Here is a 22,650-nt window from a genome sequence, read left to right on the forward strand (position 1 = left end):
AGGGACATGGATGCAGCTGGAAACCATCATTCTTAGCAAACTATCACAAGAACAGAAAACCAAACACCGCATGCTCTCACTCATAGGTGGGAATTGAACAATGAGATCACTTGGACTCCGGAAGGGGAACATCACACACCGGGGCCTATCATGGGGAGTGGGGAGGGGGGAGGGATTGCATTGGGAGTTATACCTGATGTAAATGACGAGTTGATGGGTGCTGACGAGTTGATGGGTGCAGCACACCAACATGGCACAAGTATACATATGTAACAAACCTGCACGTTATGCACATGTACCCTAGAACTTAAAGTATAATAATAATAATATATTAAATATTCAAAAAAAATTAAAAAAATAAAAAATAAAAGAAATTCCATAAAACCAAGGAACAGACTGAAAAGTAACCCCGGACTTTTGGCATTCCAACTGAGGGAACATGACAGTCAATGTATGCCAACAGCAGTTCAAAGAGGGTGGATAACAGGAAGGTGATCCCCAGGATGATGCAAATCATGGTCAAGATGGGGAAATATTCATCTACCAATATGATCTTCAGACAAAATGAATCCACTTCTCAAAATTTACACAGGATACCGTTGTGTAAAAAGGTGTGGCAAGATAATATAAATTTAATTAAGATTATGCAATGCTGTGCAGCCCTTCCTCCCCATCCTTAAGCTAATTCAACTCGGACACATGCCATTTCTATGACATGCCATTCTTCCCCATTCCTGGCCATCCCCTCAATCAGTCCCTTTCCCACTTGTTTGTTCAGGACTGCTTGTTTCTCTTCCTGCTTAACCTTTTATTTGCTGCATGTATCTCTCTTGCTTTTATATCTCCTGGACCTTTATTCTGCCTACAGACAGCCTGTGCCAAGTCTTCATGTCTTTTTGGCTGCTTTTTGGCCTTTCCTGCCCTTCTCAGTTGACTTACTAATATTTTTCCTCTTCCCTTCCAACCACCACACCTGCTACATCCTCCCATTGACCTGGCATCCTCTGCATCGCTCCAGTAGAAATTCTCTCCCAGCCTCTGTTCTGTGAAACCACTATCAGTACCTCATCCCCAAGCCCTGGCATTATAATAAAGCAAAATAATTATATGCTCCTCACTCAAATGAACCAGTTTTGCACTCTTGATGGCCCACCAGGAAAGAGAAGTGGAAATTTCCTCCCACAAATTCATAACACAAAGTAAGGCAATTTCTATTTTTTGTTGCAGATTCTATTTTTGGTAGTAATACATGCACTATATTAATAAAAGAAAATGAACAGCACTCAAAAAAAAAAAAAAGAAATTGGGAATAGAGGCAAAGAAACAGGGAACAGAAATTGGAACACTGACCCAAATTTCCAGTTTGGAAATTGGTAAATTGGAACTATGTGATTTGCATAGAGAACTTGAAATATTGATGATTCTAGCCAAGTGACCTGAATTCTCTAAGCTGCCCCTTCCATCATTTAAGACCTCTTTTAACTCTAGTAGTATGAATCTGATCCTTTACCCTTAGTTTCCAAGGAAAGTGAAATTGTGAATGACACAACAAAAGATATAGGAGGGGGAAAAATAAAGTGAAGGAAATGAATTTATGGTAATGATTCTAAATACAAGATAAAAGGCTGTGGATATAGGCAACATTGGCTTTTTATCTCTGGGAGGGAAATTCCTAACAATTTCCAGAATCTTTGGTCAAGAAGAATTTGGGGAAAAGTTATGAGAAAGTAACAGCTAACACATAGCAGTAACTGTGTGCCAGGCTTTGTAAGTACACTACACATGGACTTCAACCCCGTGAAGTAGGAAGCTGAGGCTCGTAGAGGCATGACTGGAACATACAGTGTTATGATCAGTGTTGGAGTGCTTAGCACTGCCAATTCAGCCTACAACAGAATAGCTCACTGTGTACTGAAACGCAAATGCTGCATATAGTTTACGATATTATATATTAAGAATAATAGAATGATGTTAGAGAAAGATCATAAAAGGCTACTGAAATAAAGTAATGACTTCTCCATTAAGATTTATCTTTAAGGACTTCTTAGTGTGTGGGTAAAGAGCAAAATCTGAAGACGAATACAGAATTATAAAGACATAAAAGATATGAAGGGATTAGGGAATTAGAGAATCAGACTATAATCCTAAATAACCTGTGGAAGAACAAGGTCAACTCATTTTACTTTTTCTAACTTTAGTTTATTCTTTAAAATGAAAGAAATGGGGGAGAAATGGGGTTTTACAATCCCATTCTGAAGTGATGTACTTTTCCAGAGGTGCTTCAGGGCCATTGGCTGGTGAGGCCTCACTTTCATGGCAGAGATTACAGGTGTGCACCACCATGCACAGCTAATTTTTTAATTTATTTTATTTTTTTGGAGAGAGGAGAGAGGTGTTTCACTATGTTAGCCAGGCTGGCCTCGAACTCTTGAGCTCATTCAATCCTCCCTGCTCAGTCTCCCAAAGTGTTGGGATTACAGGGGTGAGCCACTGTGCCTGGCCCCCAAGATTCTTAAAGATTGTTTTAAATTTTGAATCCTAACTTCAAAAATCTAAAGAATCATAGATTATTTAGTTCAGAGCTTCTCCAAGTTTTTATTTTGAACGTGTAACCTAACAAACAAAGGCAAATAAATAGGGAGTTTAAAAATGAGCTGGTGGAACTGAGGGAGCACGGCAATAAAAATGAGGCTTCACCAGCCAGTCAGTGGTGAAGCTCAAGTGGGAGGCCTGAGGTCAAAGCTGCAGAGAGCCAAGATCGTGCCACTGCACTCCAGCCTGGGCGACAAAGTGAGCCCGTCTCAAAAAAAAAAAATCTCAGAACACAAGAAAAAAAAGTCTCATGTAAAACATTACTAGTGGCCTACCCAAAGGCCTCTTTATTTATTTATTTATTTATTTTTTCACTAAAAGTCCATTCTAGTTTACCTGGCCCAAGGGACAAATGTGGTACACTAAGCCAGTTATCTCATTTTTCTTTCCAAATTGATCTGAGGTGTGCTTTTCACTGGATCCCTGCCAATGAGGGCAAGAATAGTCAGCTAGGAGTTTCTGGGAAAGATGATATGGAAGATCTCTCTTACCCTTTCTCCTTGTATGAGGGTGTAATGCTTGGAGCTGCCCAACCATCCTATGACTTGAAGGGAGACAGAGGGTGATCCCACAGGAAAACAGAAAAAGGCTCTGCACCATCCTGAAATTTTTTTCATGCAGACTTTTGGTTAGGTAAATTAAAGACCTCTATCGTTTAAGTATGTTTGAGTTGAGCATTTTGTTACATGTAGCCAAAAGCATTCAAGGGATGTGTGTGTGTGTGTGTGCGCGCCTGCGCGCGTGTGCATCCAGCACTCCACCCAACTCCTTCTGGTACAAGAAACCTTCTGTTCTATAGATAATCAATACTTTGAGATTTGGGTTAGGCTAACTTGCCTCTTTTTCTGTATTTCTCTGTCACAATAGCAGGTGTGTATTTTCCCTTGGCACTGTACTTTTTTAGAGATGGGTATGTGACTAAATCTGGGACGTTGAAAAGTCCTTGCCGAAACTCTGTTGCAGAAGTTTTCAGTAAACTCTGTCTTTTTGCTGGGTTGTTCAAACAGGTCGAGTGTATAGTTTGGGTTGTCCAGAAGAAAGAGACAAACATATTCCTAATATGATATTGTGCCACTAGAAGCAGCCATGCCTGACTAGAAAAAATTCTGGATTTTGTGTTTATATGAGTCAGTAAATTGTCCCTAAACAACACGTGGTGGGCCAAGTGTAGTAACTCACACCAGTAATCCTAGCACTTTGAGAGGCAGAGACAGAAGGATCAGCTGAGGCCAGGAATTTGACACACCAGCCTGGGCAACATAGTGAGACCTTGTCTCTACAAAAAATAAAAATAAAAGAAATAAATTACCCAGGTGTGGTGGTACACACCTGTAGTTCCAGCTACTTGGGAGACTAAGGTTGGAGGGTTGCTTGAGCCTGGGAGTTTGAGGCTGGCTGCAGTGAGCTATAACTGTGCTACTGCACTTCAGCCTTTGCAACAGAGCAAGACCTTGTCTGTAAAAAAATTACAACAACAACAACATTAGCCTTTAAAGTTAGTTTAAGCAGTATTTTGCTAGAATCTTAACACAAATTGAGAAACTCTTTTACCCCAAACATGGTAAACTTAGAGAACTCATTACCAAGGATGTGATATAGACTAATAATATTAAAGTTTAAGAAAAGTTTAGGCCAAGCATGGTGTCTCATGCCTGTAATCCCAGCACTTTGGGAGGCCAAGGTGAGTGGATCACCTGGGGTCAGAAGTTCAAGACCACACTGACCAATGTGTGAACCCCATCTCTATTAAAAATATAAAAAAAAAAGAAAAAAAAGAAAAAAAAGCTGGGCATGGTGGTGCGGCTGTAATCCCAGCTACTTAAGCAGCTGAGGCAGGAAAATCCCTTGAACCCAGGAGGCAGAGGTTGCAATGAGCCAAGATTGTGCCATTGCACTCCAGCCTAGGGAACAGAGTGAGACTCCATCTCCAAAAAAAAAGAAAAATTTAGAGAAATTCGTCAATGATAACACTATCGAGACAACAAAAACCATGAGAAAATTTTTAGGACACATTCCCAGCTTGTTGGAATAAGGTAAATTCTGTTGCAAAGAAGGATTGGAGCATTTGAAGGAATATTCAGGCAACAGTGTGACAGACAAGTAGAAAGAAGAGAAACTAAAAATAGAGAAGTCCGTTCAGGAGGTGATTAGAATAGGAGTAGAGAGATGATGAGGTCCTGAACCAAGGCGGAGGCTCTAGCATGAGGTTCATGGCAAGACAGAAGGAGGAAGAAAAATTAATCTAGGAATCTACCTTACATGATTGATAGACTTGCGGTGTAGTGTAGAAAAGTAAGGAAGAGAAAATACTGGAAGGAAAACGGTGGGGTAAAGTACTCATTTTTGGAAATTCTGACTTTGAAGTAAGAAAGAAGAGGTGTCTGCTAAGTGTTTAGATCAACCCCTGGAGCAATCAAGGCTACAGAAGTGGATTTGGAAGTTAATCACCTGAGAAGTGAAATGCAAAAATGTGGAAATGGAGAATATCACACAGAGAAAAGAGTGATGAGGACACAGCCTTAGGGAATGACAGGAATTGAGGAGCCACAGTTGGAGAAGCAGGGCAGTGGCATCTGTGGAGGCAGGCAGAGCCCCACTTCTTTTGCTAATTCTGAATAATACAACACGACAAACGCATGTGTCAGAGTGTTTCATAGATATACTGTGCAGTAATCCTGTTTCACGTCGGGAATGCTGTAGTAGGCAGTGATTTTATTATCTGTGTGGTCAAGCTTGAAGAGATCGGGTGGCCAACAGTGCCTTCTGGGTGGCACACGCTAACACTTCCCTTGGTCTGCTCTGTTCCCATGCTCGGATAAGAGGCTCCCATTGAAGCTAGTAGAGAGAAAGAAGGCACTTGAGTGCTGTGAAGTGTTACACAATCTTCTCTTTTAGGCAACCCTGGCCATTGTGACACCCAGTGTGACAGGCAGGGGCTTGTAAGTTGCATCATAGCACCTTGGAGCACTTGCTCAAGGTACCAAGTTCCTAGCTGGTGTTAGCTCATCATAGAAAAGTGGCCAGGCTTATGTCATCTGAAGAAAGTAAACAGTTCAGCGACAGAAATAGTTCATATAATACAAAGTCACCAAAGCAAGCAATGCCTTTCTTTTTTTTTTTTTTTTTTTTTCACCTGTGAGTGATTGTATTGATTTAATACACACAGCTTATTTCTGTCCCAGGTTACAAACTAGCCCTAGGGAAATGGTGGAGCCAGTCATTTGGATTGCCCTTTACTGGCTGGGAATTAAATCATTACTTATTCCATTTTAGAATCACAAGTAGTACCCTAAGGCCTACTTTCCTAAGGATTAAAATCAAGGCATGGAAATGAAGAATCCAGGTGTAATTCTCAGATGCATGCAGATGTTGAGAATGCAGCAATTTTTCCTGGAAAGCTGTCACTGCAAAATCATCCTGCTCACGATATGCTCATTCCTAGTCCTCAAGCATGTCCAATTAGTCAACAAGTCTGATTTCTCCTTTTAAGATGGCATTGACTCTTGTTCTCCCTCCTCATGCCAATGTCTCCTACACAGTGCAGACAATTACCAGCTCACTCTCTGGGCTACCCTGGAAACCTCAGATTTCCTCTGCCATCCTGCATGCTGCTACCAATTGCATTTTTTCCTTTCCCTCCCCTACTTCTTCTCTCTCTCTCCTTTTCTTTCTTTCTTCCTTAATTTTGGAAAATTCAGTCATTTCTTTATTCCAAAATTGAATTAGCTTTAAATCCATACAGAGCCCTCATGGTGGAGGAAATGTGAGTGGGAACTCTTCACCTTTCTCTTGGCTCTCATTCTGGGTGAAGCATTTATTCAGATTCTTCAGAGCTGCGCCTCTTGGTGGAAATAGCTTTCACTTCCCTTCCTAAAGTTCTCTCTTCTTCTTCTTCCCAAGTTATTTGGATCTTTTAAAATACACGTTTTTTCATAAGAAACCCACATGTATGGCACAAAATTCAAAAGGTATGAGAGAGTATTCATTGAAAAGTATGCCTGGCCTGGCACAGTGGCTTAGCCTGTAATCCCAGCACTTTGGGAGGCCAAGACGAGCAGATCACTTGAGGTCACGAGTTTGAGACCAGCCTGGCCAATATGGTGAAACCCCGTCTCTACTCAAAAATACAAAAATTAGCTGGGCATGGTGGCTCGTGCCTGTAATCCCAGCTACTTGGAAGGCTGAGGCAGGAGAATCTCTTGAACCCGGGAGGCGGAAGTTGCAGTGAGATCATACCGCTGCACTCCAGCCTGGGCAACAGATCCTGGGTTTCCTTTCCTAGAGGCAACCATTGTTATCAGTGTCCTGTGTTTCCCTTCACAAATATTTCTAGGTGGATATAAACATTGCAACTTTTATTTAAATTTTTTTTAATCTTTATTTTTGAGAGTCATGCAGTTTATTTTTAAGCACAAATGGTACATACTATACATGCCATTATGCTCATATCCTTTTTTATCCCCCCAGAAATATACATCTTGGAAAATTATCCTTCTCAGAACACACAGAACTAACTTTATCTTTTTAGTGGCTCTGTGTTCATTTTTTAAATTGTCTTTTATGGACTAGGAATTAAGACATTATTTTTTCTATCTCACAATAACAAGCAGTGCCCCAAGGCCAAGTTGCCTAAGGATTAGAATCAAAGCATGGAAATAAAGAACCCAGCTGTAACTGTAAGATGCATGAAGACAGTGAGCAAGTCCATGGCATGGAGGTACCATAATTACCTGAGCCAGTTCTTTAGCAGAGGACATTTAGACTGTTTCTAATCTTTTGCTAGTAGGAACAATGCTACAGTGGATGCCTTGAACGAATGCCATTTTGTTCACATGAGAACATCTGCAGGATAAATTCCTGGGAGAAAAATTGCTAAGTCAAAAGGTGAGTATAGTTTAAATTTTGATCCATATTGCAAAATTACTCTCCAAAAATGTCTATTTTTCTTAATCATTGCATTTATTATATTACTCTTTTGCTCCCAAACGTTAGTGGATTCTTGCACTTATTTAATCTTCTGCTGTCTCCATGTTGTAATTTTTTTTATTTTTTTGAGACAGGGTCTTGCTCTGTCACCCAGGTTAGAGTGTAGTGGCACAATCACGGCTCACTGTTGTCTTGAGGTCCCCAGGACCAGATGATCCTCCCACCTCAGCCTCCTGAGGAGCTGAGACTACATGCGCCACCACACTGGCGAATTTTTGTATTTTTTGTAGACATGGGGTTTTGCTATGTTGCCCAGACCGGTCTCGAACTCCTGGGCTCCCTTAATCTGCCCACATTGGCCTCCCAAACTGCTAGTATTACAGGCGTTAGATACCGAGCCTGGCCAAAGATAGTGTTCTAGATTACCAAGATTCTTCTCAGCATTAATAGTCTGTGAACTTTTTATATTGTTTTGAAATATGAAAAGTTTGCAGTTTAGGAGAAAATAAACAACTTTGAATAAGCTGAAAACATGTAGTGCTAAAAGAGGTCTTGAAAGCATCGCCTGGGAACTGGTTAGAAATGCCGACTACAGGATGGGTGCAGTGGCTCTGGCCTATGATCCCAGCACTTTGGGAGGCCGAGCTGGGTGCATGGCTTGAGCCCAGGAGTTTGAGACCAGTCTGGGCAACACAGGGAGACCACCCCCTGCCCACCATCTCTACAAAAGATAAAAAAACTAGCCAGGCATGGTGGCATTCACCTCTGTAGTCCCAGCTACAGAGAAGCTGAAGTGGGAGAAACTCTTGAGCCTGAAAGGTTGAGGCTGCAGTAAGCTGTGATTGCCCCACTGCACCTGGTCAAAAAAACAAAAACAAAAACAAACAAACAAACAAAAACACAAGAAAGGCAAATGCAGCCAGTTCCTGAAGGATCTTGGCTGATGGGTGAAATTTGGGTGGGGCCACGTAGGCTATTGTGTTATGAGTTAAATTGTGTTGCCCAAAAATTCGTATGTTGAAGTCCTAACCCCTCGAAATGTGACCTTATTTGGAAATAAGGTCTTTGCAGGTGATCAAGTAAAGATGAGGTCATTAGGGTGGACCCTAATCCAATAGGACTGGTGTTCTTATAAAAGGGAAAATCTGGACAGAGAAACACACACACCATCTGAAGATGAAGGCCGTGGTTCAGGTGATGCTTCTGTAAACTAAGAAACAAACCACCAGAAGCCAGAAAGAGATATGCAGCAGATTTTCCCTCTCTTCCCACAGAAAAATCAGTTCTGCCAGAACCTTGATCTTGGATCTGTGGCGTCCAAAACTGAGACGATAAATTTCTAAGCCACACAATTGATGATACTTGTTAGGGCAGCTCTAGCAAGCTAATGCATTAGGTTATCAAGAAGTAACTCAGCAGTTAGGATACTATAGTCTTACATTTTTGACTTGCCAGATACCAGTATATTTGTACGTTAATACCATTAACTTCATTCTTAATATTAGTTCTTGACAATTTAAGCAACGCAAAGCAAAATACAATAATAGTAGAGAGTCTGCTGAGTGTGGTGGCTGACATCACAGTCCGAGTTCTCTGGGAAGCCTAGGTGGGAGGACCTTTCAGGGCCAGCCGTTCAAGAGCACCCTGGCCAACATAGGCAGACCCCCAACTCCACAAAAAATAAACATTAGCCAGACATGGTGGTGCATGCCTGTAGTCCTAGTTACTCACGAGGCTGAGGTGGGAGGATCACTTGAGCCTGGGAGTTTGAGGTTGCAGTGAGCTATGATTGCACCACTGTACTCCAAACTGAATGACAGAGGGAGATTCCATCTTTAAAAAACAAAAACAAAAAATCTAGAAAGTCAAGGAACAATTCAGCATAGTGAGGAGAGAGGACCTATATTCCATAAATATACTATTCTCCAAAGTTAACATCCTGGACCCGGTGTGGTGGTTCATGCCTGTAATCCTAACATTTTGGGAAGTTGAGGCAGGAGGATCCCTTGAGGCCAGGAGTTTGACACCAGCCTGGGTCAACACAGTGAGACACCAGCTCATTAAAAAATTAGCCAGGCGTGTTGAGGCAGAGGATCCCTTGAACCCAGGAATTTGAGGCTACAGTGAGCTATGATTGTGTCACTGCACCCCAGCCTGGGCAACAGAGCAATATCCCATCTCAAAATGAAGAAAAATGGAAGGCTTATAGATGATAAAAGTAATTGAAAGCCACTTTTTAAAAATTAGCTTTTTGCTTTTATTTTTTTTTCTTCTATTTCAGACAGGCAGTGTGTGACACCGTAACAAAGTTTAGGGGCAGCACATCTCACACATGTGGCTGAATACTCAGTCATCATGCTTATAAACTACAGAAGGGTCTGAATGAGTTTCTAGAGTAATTCCTAGTCTAAAGGTTTACAGTTCTATTTTCATGACTATTTTAGGAGCTAGAAGCATTAAATGTAATTAATGGTTGTGAAGAGCTGCAGACACAGGCATAACAAAGCAAGGAGGACACAAAACCTCAGAGAGGCAATAACGTACTTTTATTTTCACATTCAGTCCTATAAATATCATTGCAAAATCTGTATATTTGTTTTGGCACATAATATATTTACTAGTAATCTTAGCTTTGTGAATTTTCTGATTTGCTCTTTTTAAAAAAGATTACCGTATTTTTTCTAGAGACGGGGTCTTGCTGTGTTGCCTAGGTTGATCTTGAACTCCTAGGCTCAAGCAATCCTCCCATCTCACCTAAATAAGGTACCTTGATAGGAGCTTCCAGGTTTAACTTTGGTTGAACCATTAACACATTTATCTTTATTTTTTAGTTTTACTCATGTATGGCAAAGTACTGCTGCATTACACAGTCATATACTATTTCACTCTGTTTTGCTCCTTCGGGTTAATGACCACCTTATCTAGATTTTATGCTTAAAAGGTAAATACTGCCATTAGTTACTTGGAGTCCTCTTCACTTTTCCCCTTTCATCAATTATATATATATATAGAGAGAGATAGATAATATATATATTGTGTATATATATAGTGTGTATGTATATATAGTTTGTGTGTGTGTATATATATACACACACAACATTTACCACAAAAGGATATTACACTGGTAAAAGGAACATCTCATTAGGTCAATTAGCAGAATGTCGTTATAACATAGACAAATTACTTCCACTTTAACGTGATTTTTTTCCCCACTTCTGAGACAAATTGTATGTTGTGGGAGAAAAATAATAGGGTTGGTGAACATAAATAATACTACATATAGTGTTTATAAGAAACTAGATGTTGTCTAACTTGAACAGCAAAATAATTACCATAAACTAGAACACTTCTAGCTAACAGAAGAAAAAACAAGGGGGTAAGTGCTTATTTAAAATCCTTCAAAAAGTAAGTAGAGGGCTGGAGTTCTGACTCCAGAGCTTATATTCTTGACAGCTTGTCTAGGATCCATAACAAATTGTCTGTGTACTTCATTTGTATAACTTTCCAGTCACATAAGTTCTCTTTCTCTCTCTCTCTCTCTCTCTTTTTTTTTTTTTTTTTTTACATTTTTTTGAGATGGAGTTTCACTCTTGTCACCCAGGCTGGAGTGCAATGGTGTGATCTTGGTTTACTGCAACCTCCACCTCCCGGATTCAAGCAATTCTCCTGCCTCAGCCTCCCGAGTAGCTGGGATTACAGGCCCTGCCACCCTGCCCAGCTAATTTTTTATTTTTAGTAGAGATCGGGTTTTATGATGTTGTCCAGGCTTGTCTTGAACTCCTGACCTCATGTGATCCACCCGCCTCGGCCTCCCAGAGTGCTGGGATTACAGGCATGAGCCACCGTGCCTGGCCATAAATTCTGTATATTAAACAAAGCAGCAATGAAAATTTCTAGCAGTTTTTCCGTTAGCGGCAAGTAGCTGAAAGACTTTGAACTAATAAGATGTTTTCTGCTATGACCTTAAGGGTCATTAAACCTAAAGTTATTCTTCAGAAGGGTAAGGAATGCCAAAAAATAATGGTCATTATCTGAATTTAAGATCCTGTATTACAGAAGCAATACAAATTATAAAATTAGCATTTAAAATGTTTGAATCATTTATAAGAATTCTTCCTACATAATCTTTCATGGAAAATGAAAAATGCCTAGTCAGGAAAACCAACCTCACTCAGATACGAAGTCGCTTCTTTGTGTGTCAGTTTACCATCCGGAGCAAAAGTGCTTGGCCACATCATTTGAGAACACTGGAAACCACGCAAAGCTTCTCTTAGTAGTATTGAGTCACAAAGATGTAGGATTTATTAGTCAGCCTTTAAAAATATCTGCAGACAATTGTATGAAAAACTTGCCACATTGTATAATCCTTAGGAGTATAGGATTTGTCCAGGAGTGGTGGCTCACGCCTGTAATCCCAGCACTTTGGGAGACCAAGGCGGGTGGATCATTTGAGGTCAGGAGTTCAAGACTAGCCTGGCCAACATGGTGAAACCCCGTCTCTAGTTAAAATACAAAAAAAATTAGCCGGGCATGGTGGTGCATGCCTGTAGTCCCAGTTACTCGGGAGGTTGAGGCAGGAGAATTGCTTGAACCCGGAGGTGGAGGTTGCAGTGAGCCGAGATTGTGCCACTGCACTCCAGCCTGGGTGACAGAGCGAGACTTTGTCTGAAAAAAAAAGAAAAAAGAAAAAAAGAAATACAGGATTTGGTCAGACTGCCAAGGTTTCAATTCCATCTCCATCTTTTACCAGTTCTGTAATTTTGATGGGGGCATTTAGCCCCTCTGTCTCAGTTTTCTTCTTGGTAAAAAGGGCGTACAATTGTATGTATCTCATAGGGTTGCTGTGAGAATTGAATGGGCTAATGCACATAAAATTCTTCTACAATGTCTGGCACATAATAAGATTAGCTCAATAAATATTAACTATAATGGAACAAATGAGAACCAATATTGTAAAACCTGCTTCTAACCAGTATAAAGATGAGCAACATTTGGCTTTGGATTATCCTAAAGAAAAAACAGTAAGCAGAAAATCATACCTTTTAAAAATATGACACCAGGAGTAATGAGTGGCTCATGCTTGTAATCTCAGCACTCTGAGAGGCTGAGACAGGTGGATTGATTAAACTCAGGAGTTTAGGAGACCAGCCTGGGTAACATAGTGAAACCCCATCTCTACAAAAAATACAAAAATTAGTCTGCCATGATGGTGTGTGCCTGCAGTCCCAGCTACTTGGGAGGCTGAGACAGGAGGATCACATTAGCCCTGGAGGTTGAGGCTGCAGTGAGCTGTAATCATGCCACTACACTCCAGCCTGGTTGACAGAGCAAGACACTGTCTGAGGGTGAGTGGGGTGGGGGGAAAAGATGAGCAACGTGTTAAGAGGACAAGTAATTATAAAACTGAGAGAAGAAACTGCATGGAGCCAAAGTATATTTTCCCTGAGCTTGAAAAAATGGCAACTCTTTATTTCATCAATATTCCATAACCTTTGCTTAGGCTTTTTGGAGCTATCTTGGTAGGGTGATATTGAAAGTAGTAATCAGCCAGGCGCGGTGGCTCATGCCTGCAATTCCAGCACTTTGGGAGGCCGAGGCGGGTGGATCACCTGAGGTCAGGAGTTTGAGACCAGACTGGCAAACATGGCGAAACCCCATCTTTACTAAAAACACAAAAAAATTAGCCATGTGTGGTGGTTCATTCCTGTAGTCCCAGCAACTTGGGTGGTTCATTCCTGCTGAGGCAGGAGAATCACTTGAACCCAGGGGGCAGAGGTTGCAGTGAGCCGAGATCATGCCACTGGACTCCAGCCTGGGTGTGACAGAGTGAGACTCCACCTCAAAAATAAATAAATAAATAAATAAAAATAAGGCTGGGCCTGGTGGCTCACACCTGTAATCCCAGCACTTCGGGAGGCAGAGGTGGGTGGATCACCTGAGGTCGAGAGTCCAAGACCAGCCTGGACAACAAGGTGAGACCCTGTCTCTACTAAAAATACAAAATTAGCTGGGCATGGTGGTGCATGTCTGTAATCCCAGCTACTTGGGAGGCTGAGGCAGGAGAATCGCTTGAACCCAGGAGGTGGAGGTTGTAGTGAGCCAAGATCATGCCATTGCACTCCAGCCTGGGCAACAAGAGCCAAACTCTGTCTCAAATAAATAAATAAATTCCTGAATCTTTTTCCATGGGAATGTGGAAAATACAGATAAAGTGATTTATATGCTCAGTATAATTAATGAATAAGCAGAAGTATTCAATTGAATTTAGTTTGCTTCAAAAATTCAGTCACTTCTGCTTAAATAACTTTAAGGTTAAATTAAGAAGAGTTGATGCAAATGCACGTATCACTTGGGGACAAAGTTTGATTTTCCTTATTATTAAAGAATAGGGTCTTGATGTTATTCTCTCTCCTGCATTTAAAAATTGGAACAAATAAAGAACAAATGTCATCAATGTATTCTTATTTCAATATTCTAAGAGAAATTAGAATATTGCTTTCAGAATTGATGTTTTGAAGCACAGTATTGTTGTTGAACATAAATAACGTATAGGTGACTATCAACCTGTTTCTCCATTCTTTAAACTGTACATAAACTGCAAGTTAAACCCAACAGTTCTGTGATAATTGTTGTGAAGCACAAGGAGAGAGAATCAATGTGAGGTCAAACATTCACATTAAAATTTAAAGAATAGGTCTATTATCTGAAAGGATTCATAATGCTTCTTATAGATATATCTAAATGTGTTTTGGTACTAAGAAGTATTTGAATCCTGAGCAGCTTAGATATTTACATGCTTTATGGAAAAGATGTGAACCAAATGATCTAAGTTATTTTCTAGCTCTGTAACTCTGTGACGCTTCAATGGCTTTTGCAGCATATTATTAATATTAGTGAATGTTATTTAAAAAGAAACTTTTTACATTCAAAGTGGATGAGTTCTAAATATATTTTCAAATGTTATTGGGACTAGCATTACTTTAACAGAAACTTGCTTTTTAAATGATTATTATATCATTCCCATTTACATTTTTCAAATGGAGATGTCGTCAGTTATTCCATAAATAACAATAACAGCTCTAAAAGGGATAAATAGACCTTTAAAATATATTGTTAAATAAGGATATAAAATGTCTTAGAATATCTAACTCGATTCAGAAATTATATGATGAGTTAATGGGCTCCTATTTCCTCTTTCAGACAATATGAATGACAACATGTGTTTTGTTTGTTTGTTTGTTTGTTTCCAGAGGTTATTGGGGTTACATAAGGTTTTTAGCGGTGATTTCTGAGATTCTGGTGCATCCATCACCCGAGCAGTATACACTGCACCATATTTGTAGTCTTTTATCCCTCACTCCCTCCCACCCTTTCCCCCCAAAGCCCCAAAGTCCATTGTATCATTTCTTTTTTTTTTTTTTTTGAGACGGAGTCTGGCTCTGTCATCCAGGCTGGAGTGCAGTGGTGCAATCTCGGCTCACGCCAGTTCTCCTGCCTCAGCCTCCCGAGTCGCTGGGATTAAAGGCACCCGCCACCACACCCGGCTATTTTTTTGTATTTTTAGTAGAGACAGGGTTTCACCATGTTGGCCAGGATGGTCTCGATCTCTTGACCTCGTGATTCACCCACCTCACCTCCCAAAGTGCTGGATTACAGGCGTGAGCCACCACACCCAGCCATTGTATCATTCTTATGCCTTTGTGTCCTCATAGCTTAGCTTTTACATATCAGTGAGAACATAACAATGTTTGGTTTTCCATTCCTGAGTTACTTCACTTTGAATAATAGCCTCCAGGGCCAGGCACCTTGGCTCATGCCTATAATCCCAGCTCTTTGGGAGGCCGAGGAAGGTGGATTACCTGAGGTCGGGAGTTTGAGACCAGCCTGACCAACGTGGAGAAACCCTGTCTCTACTAAAAATACAAAATTAGCCGGGTGTGGTGGCGCATGCCTGTAATCCCAGCTACTCAGGAGCCTGAGGCAGGAGAATCGCTTGAACTCAGGAGGTGGAGGTTGTGGTGAGCCAAGATTGTGCCATTGCACTCCAGCCTGGGCAACAATAGCGAAACTCTGTCTCCAAAAATAAATAAAATAAAATAAAATAAAATAAAATAAAGCCTCCAGTCTCATCCAGGTCCCTGCAAATGCAGTTAATTCGTTCATTTTTATCTTGAGTAGTATTCTATCATACATATACCACAGTTCTTTATCCACTTGTTGGTTGACAGGCATTTAGGTTCCACGATTTTGCAATTGCAGACAACATATGTTTTTATTAAACTGTGGAAGAGTAGAAGAAGAAGGGAAGTCTAATCCAAACTCTTTACTTTTCATTAACCATTTAGGTCATTTTTAAATATTTCTTTTCTTTTTTTGAAACCACATCTCACCTTGCCACTCAGGGTGGAGTGCAGTGGTGTGATCACAGATCTTCATAACCTTGCCTTCTAGGACTCCAGGCATCCCCTTGCCTCAGCCTCCCGAGAAGCTAAGACTACAGGCATGAGCCATCATGCCCAGCTAGTTTTTTTTTTTTTTTTTTTTTTTTTGTGGAGACAGGGTTTCACTATGTTGCCCAGGCTGACCTCAAACTCCTGGACTCAAGCAAGGCTCCCACCTTGGCCTCCCAAAGTGCTGGGATTATAGGTGTGAGCTACCATGTCCACCTTTTAAATATTTCATTCAGAACTTTTATGTGTCACTCTTTCAGACACTGATGATACATCAGCGAACAAAACAAATATCCCTGCTCTTGTGACACTCACGTTCTAATATGGGGTGACTGACAATAGACAAAATAAATAAGACAAAATATATAGTATGCTAAATCATGATAAGTGCTGTGGATAAAAAACAAAACAAATAAGGGGGTTAGAAAATGTTGGTGAGGAAGAGTGGTGAAGACTCATGCCTATAATCCTAGCTCTGCAGGAGGCCAGGACAGGAAGATTGCTTGAGGCCAGGAGTTCAAAACCAGCCTGGGCAACATGGTAAGACTCCTTCTCTGCAAACATTTAAAAACTTGCCAGGCAGGCCTGGCACGGTGGCTCACACCTGTAATCCCAGCACTTTGGGAGGCCGAGGTAGGTGGATCACCTGAGGTTAGGAGTTTGAGACCAGCCTGACTAACATAGTAAAACCCTATCTCTACTAAAAATACAAAAATTAGCTGGGTGTGGTGGTGCATGCCTGTAATCCCAGCTATTTGGGAGGCTGAGGCAGGAGAATTGCTTGAACCCAGGAGAAAGTGGTTGTAGTGACCTGAGATACAGCCACTGCACTCCAGCCTGAGTGACAGAGTGTGACTCCACCTCAAAAGAAAAAAAAAATTGCCACCAATGTGGCACACTCCTGTAACTCCAGCTACTCAAGAGGCTGAGGTGGGAGGATTAGCTGAGCCCAGGAGGTTGAGGTCACAGAGAGCTATGATTGTGCTGCTGCACTCCAGCCTAGGTGACAGAGTGAGACTCTCTCTAAAATAAAAAAATAAATAAATAAATAGAGTGGTAAGAGAAGGCCTCACTGAGGAAGTGACATTCTAGTGAAACCTGCAAAAGGATGAAGAGTATTCCAAGCAGAGAGAACATCAGGTGCAAAGTTCAACGTCCTTGAGGTAAAAGGTGCTTTTTAAAGAAACAGCAAGGCCCTGTGGTTGAAATGAAGTAAAGTAGGGGGTAAGTGATAGGAGATGAGGTTAGGGAGATAGGTTGGTAGGTGGTGAAACTGTGTTTGCAAAAACTGTAACAGTGAGAGAAATCTATCATAACTGACTCCATCTTGCTTCTAACCTCACAAGCTAACTGTCCTGTCCTTGCTCTTTCCTGGGCATAGTATGGGAGGAATTTAAAGTTTAACCGTAAAGCAAGGATGATAATAATCCCTTCCCAAAACTAACCCCCTACTTGTTTGGGGACTGAACCCATCTTTGTAAAACTAAAGCAAGGCCCCAAGGTTGGAATTATCAGAGGGCCTGAATTCTGCTAAGCTATAAGCATAGTTAAGAGATAACCAACCATTGTTCCCTAGCTTGCTTAGTGCTCAGGAGTCATGTAGCTGCAGGTCACAAGATTTGTAACTCCCCCAATTGTTCCTATAGATAATGTCACTGTTATAAAACCAAGGAGTGGTCTTTGTGATATTTTTTTTTTTTTTTTTTTTTTTGTATTTTTTTTTTTTTTTTTTTAAATTTATTTATTATTATTATACTTTAAGTCGTAGGGTACATGTGCATAACATGCAGGTTTGTTACATATGTATACTTGTGCCATGTTAGTCTGCTGCACCCATCAACTCGTCATTTACATCAGGTATAACTCCCAATGCAATCCCTCCCCCCTCCCCCCTCCCCATGATAGGCCCCGGTGTGTGATGTTCCCCTTCCTGAGTCCAAGTGATCTCGTTGTTCAGTTCCCACCTATGAGTGAGAACATGCGGTGTTTGGTTTTCTGTTCTTGTGATAGTTTGCTAAGAATGATGGTTTCCAGCTGCATCCATGTCCCTACAAAGGACACAAACTCATCCTTTTTTATGGCTGCATAGTATTCCATGGTGTATATGTGCCACATTTTCTTAATCCAATCTGTCACTGATGGACATTTGGGTTGATTCCAAGTCTTTGCTATTGTGAATAGTGCTGCAATAAACATACGTGTGCATGTGTCTTTATAGCAGCATAATTTATAATCCTTTGGGTATATCCCCAGTAATGGGATGGCTGGGTCATATGGTACATCTAGTTCTAGATCCTTGAGGAATCGCCATACTGTTTTCCATAATGGTTGAACTAGTTTACAATCCCACCAACAGTGTAAAAGTGTTCCTATTTCTCCACATCCTCTCCAGCACCTGTTGTTTCCTGACTTTTTAATGATCGCCATTCTAACTGGTGTGAGATGGTATCTCATTGTGGTTTTGATTTGCATTTCTCTGATGGCCAGTGATGATGAGCATTTTTTCATATGTCTGTTGGCTGTATGAATGTCCTCTTTTGAGAAATGTCTGTTCATATCCTTTGCCCACTTTTTGATGGGGTTGTTTGTTTTTTTCTTGTAAATTTGTTGGAGTTCTTTGTAGGTTCTGGATATTAGCCCTTTGTCAGATGAGTAGATTGCAAAAATTTTCTCCCATTCTGTAGGTTGCCTGTTCACTCTGATGGTAGTTTCTTTTGCTGTGCAGAAGCTCTTTAGTTTAATTAGATCCCATTTGTCAATTTTAGCTTTTGCTGCCGTTGCTTTTGGTGTTTTAGACATGAAGTCTTTGCCCATGCCTATGTCCTGAATGGTACTACCTAGGTTTTCCTCTAGGATTTTTATGGTATTAGGTCTAACATTTAAGTCTCTAATCCATCTTGAATTAATTTTCGTATAAGGAGTAAGGAAAGGATCCAGTTTCAGCTTTCTACTGATGGCTAGCCAATTTTCCCAGCACCATTTATTAAATAGGGAATCCTTTCCCCATTTCTTGTTTCTCTCAGGTTTGTCAAAGATCAGATGGCTGTAGATGTGTGGTATTATTTCTGAGGACTCTGTTCTGTTCCATTGGTCTATATCTCTGTTTTGGTACCAGTAGCATGCTGTTTTGGTTACTGTAGCCTTGTAGTATAGTTTGAAGTCAGGTAGCGTGATGCCTCCAGCTTTGTTGTTTTGACTTAGGATTGTCTTGGAGATGCGGGCTCTTTTTTGGTTCCATATGAACTTTAAAGCAGTTTTTTCCAATTCTGTGAAGAAACTCATTGGTAGCTTGATGGGGATGGCATTGAATCTATAAATTACCTTGGGCAGTATGGCCATTTTCACGATATTGATTCTTCCTATCCATGAGCATGGTATGTTCTTCCATTTGTTTGTGTCCTCTTTTATTTCACTGAGCAGTGGTTTGTAGTTCTCCTTGAAGAGGTCCTTTACATCCCTTGTAAGTTGGATTCCTAGGTATTTGATTCTCTTTGAAGCAATTGTGAATGGAAGTTCATTCATGATTTGGCTCTGTGTTTGTCTGTTATTGGTGTATAAGAATGCTTGTGATTTTTGCACATTAATTTTGTATCCTGAGACTTTGCTGAAGTTGCTTATCAGCTTAAGGAGATTTTGGGCTGAGACAATGGGGTTTTCTAAATATACAATCATGTCATCTGCAAACAGGGACAATTTGACTTCTTCTTTTCCTAACTGAATACCCCTGATTTCTTTCTCTTGCCTAATTGCCCTAGCCAGAACTTCCAACACTATGTTGAATAGGAGTGGTGAGAGAGGGCATCCCTGTCTTGTGCCAGTTTTCAAAGGGAATTTTTCCAGTTTTTGCCCATTCAGTATGATATTGGCTGTGGGTTTGTCATAAATAGCTCTTATTATTTTGAGGTACGTTCCATCAATACCGAATTTATTGAGCGTTTTTAGCATGAAGGGCTGTTGAATTTTGTCAAAAGCCTTTTCTGCATCTATTGAGATAATCATGTGGTTCTTGTCTTTGGTTCTGTTTATATGCTGGATTATGTTTATTGATTTGCGAATGTTGAACCAGCCTTGCATCCCAGGGATGAAGCCCACTTGATCATGGTGGATAAGCTTTTTGATGTGTTGTTGAATCCGGTTTGCCAGTATTTTATTGAGGATTTTTGCATCGATGTTCATCAGGGATATTGGTCTAAAATTCTCTTTTTTTGTTGTGTCTCTGCCAGGCTTTGGTATCAGGATGATGTTGGCCTCATAAAATGAGTTAGGGAGGATTCCCTCTTTTTCTATTGATTGGAATAGTTTCAGAAGGAATGGTACCAACTCCTCCTTATACCTCTGGTAGAATTCAGCTGTGAATCCATCTGGTCCTGGACTTTTTTTGGTTGGTAGGCTATTAATTATTGCCTCAATTTCCGAGCCTACTATTGGTCTATTCAGGGATTCCACTTCTTCCTGGTTTAGTCTTGGAAGAGTGTAAGTGTCCAGGAAATTATCCATTTCTTCTAGGTTTTCCAGTTTATTTGCGTAGAGGTGTTTATAGTATTCTCTGATGGTAGTTTGTATTTCTGTGGGGTCGGTGGTGATATCCCCTTTATCATTTTTAATTGCGTCGATTTGATTCTTCTCTCTTTTCTTCTTTATTAGTCTTGCTAGTGGTCTGTCAATTTTGTTGATCTTTTCAAAAAACCAACTCCTGGATTCATTGATTTTTTGGAGGGTTTTTTGTGTCTCTATCTCCTTCAGTTCTGCTCTGATCTTAGTTATTTCTTGCCTTCTGCTAGCTTTGGAATGTGTTTGCTCTTGCTTCTCTAGTTCTTTTAATTGCGATGTTAGAGTGTCAATTTTTGATCTTTCCTGCTTTCTCTTGTGGGCATTTAGTGCTATAAATTTCCCTCTGCACACTGCTTTAAATGTGTCCCAGAGATTCTGGTATGTTGTATCTTTGTTCTCATTGGTTTCAAAGAACATCTTTATTTCTGCCTTCATTTCGTTATGTACCCAGTAGTCATTCAGGAGCAGGTTGTTCAGTTTCCATGTAGTTGAGCGGTTTTGATTGAGTTTCTTAGTCCTGAGTTCTAGTTTGATTGCACTGTGGTCTGAGAGACAGTTTGTTATAATTTCTGTTCTTGTACATTTGCTGAGGAGTGCTTTACTTCCAATTATATGGTCAATTTTGGAGTAAGTACGATGTGGTGCTGAGAAGAATGTATATTCTGTTGATTTGGGGTGGAGAGTTCTATAGATGTCTATTAGGTCTGCTTGCTGCAGAGATGAGTTCAATTCCTGGACATCCTTGTTAACTTTCTGTCTCGTTGATCTGTCTAATGTTGACAGTGGAGTGTTGAAGTCTCCCATTATTATTGTATGGGAGTCTAAGTCTCTTTGTAAGTCTCTAAGGACTTGCTTTATGAATCTGGGTGCTCCTGTATTGGGTGCATATATATTTAGGATAGTTAGCTCTTCCTGTTGAATTGATCCCTTGACCATTATGTAATGGCCTTCTTTGTCTCTTTTGATCTTTGATGGTTTAAAGTCTGTTTTATCAGAGACTAGGATTGCAACCCCTGCTTTTTTTTGTTCTCCATTTGCTTGGTAAATCTTCCTCCATCCCTTTATTTTGAGCCTATGTATGTCTCTGCGTGTGAGATGGGTCTCCTGAATACAGCAGACTGATGGGTCTTGACTCTTTATCCAGTTTGCCAGTCTGTGTCTTTTCATTGGAGCATTTAGTCCATTTACATTTAAGGTTAAGATTGTTATGTGTGAACTTGATCCTGCCATTATGATATTAACTGGTTATTTTGCTCGTTAGTTGATGCAGTTTCTTCCTAGCCTCGATGGTCTTTACATTTTGGCATGTTTTTGCAATGGCTGGTACCAGTTGTTCCTTTCCATGTTGAGTGCTTCCTTCAGGGTCTCTTGTAAGGCAGGCCTAGTGGTGACAAAATCTCTCAGCATTTGCTTATCTGTAAAGGATTTTATTTCTCCTTCACTTATGAAACTTAGTTTGGCTGGATATGAAATTCTGGGTTTAAAATTCTTTTCTTTAAGAATGTTGAATATTGGCCCCCACTCTCTTCTGGCTTGGAGAGTTTCTGCCGAGAGATCTGCTGTGAGTCTGATGGGCTTCCCTTTGTGGGTAACCCGACCTTTCTCTCTGGCTGCCCTTAAGATTTTTTCCTTCATTTCAACTTTGGTGAATCTGGCAATTATGTGTCTTGGAGTTGCTCTTCTCGAGGAGTATCTTTGTGGCGTTCTCTGTATTTCCTGGATTTGAATGTTGGCCTGCCCTACTAGGTTGGGGAAGTTCTCCTGGATGATATCCTGAAGAGTGTTTTCCAACTTGGTTCCATTTTCCCCCTCACTTTCAGGCACCCCAATCAGACGGAGATTTGGTCTTTTTACATAATCCCATACTTCTTGCAGGCTTTGTTCATTTCTTTTTCTTCTTTTTTCTTTTGGTTTCTCTTCTCGCTTCATTTCATTCATTTGATCCTCAATCGCTGATACTCTTTCTTCCAGTTGATCGAGTCGGTTACTGAAGCTTGTGCATTTGTCACGTATTTCTCGTGTCATGGTTTTCATCTCTTTCATTTCGTTTATGACCTTCTCTGCATTAATTAGTCTAGCCGTCAATTCTTCCACTTTTTTTTCAAGATTTTTAGTTTCTTTGCGCTGGGTA

At 40.5% G+C, this 22,650-nt stretch overlaps 1 non-coding gene across 1 annotated transcript; it reads right to left on the minus strand.

Annotated features, from left to right (window-relative positions):
• Nucleotides 1–9,793: 9,793 nt before the first annotated feature.
• LOC116269337 lies at nt 9,794–9,896 on the minus strand. The gene has a single exon (XR_004176810.1). It is a non-coding gene; the product is annotated as a small nucleolar RNA U13 (small nucleolar RNA).
• Nucleotides 9,897–22,650: the final 12,754 nt, after the last annotated feature.

The sequence above is a fragment of the Papio anubis genome, chromosome 10, assembly GCF_008728515.1.
Source record: "Papio anubis isolate 15944 chromosome 10, Panubis1.0, whole genome shotgun sequence".
Classification (NCBI taxonomy): Eukaryota; Metazoa; Chordata; class Mammalia; order Primates; family Cercopithecidae; genus Papio; species Papio anubis.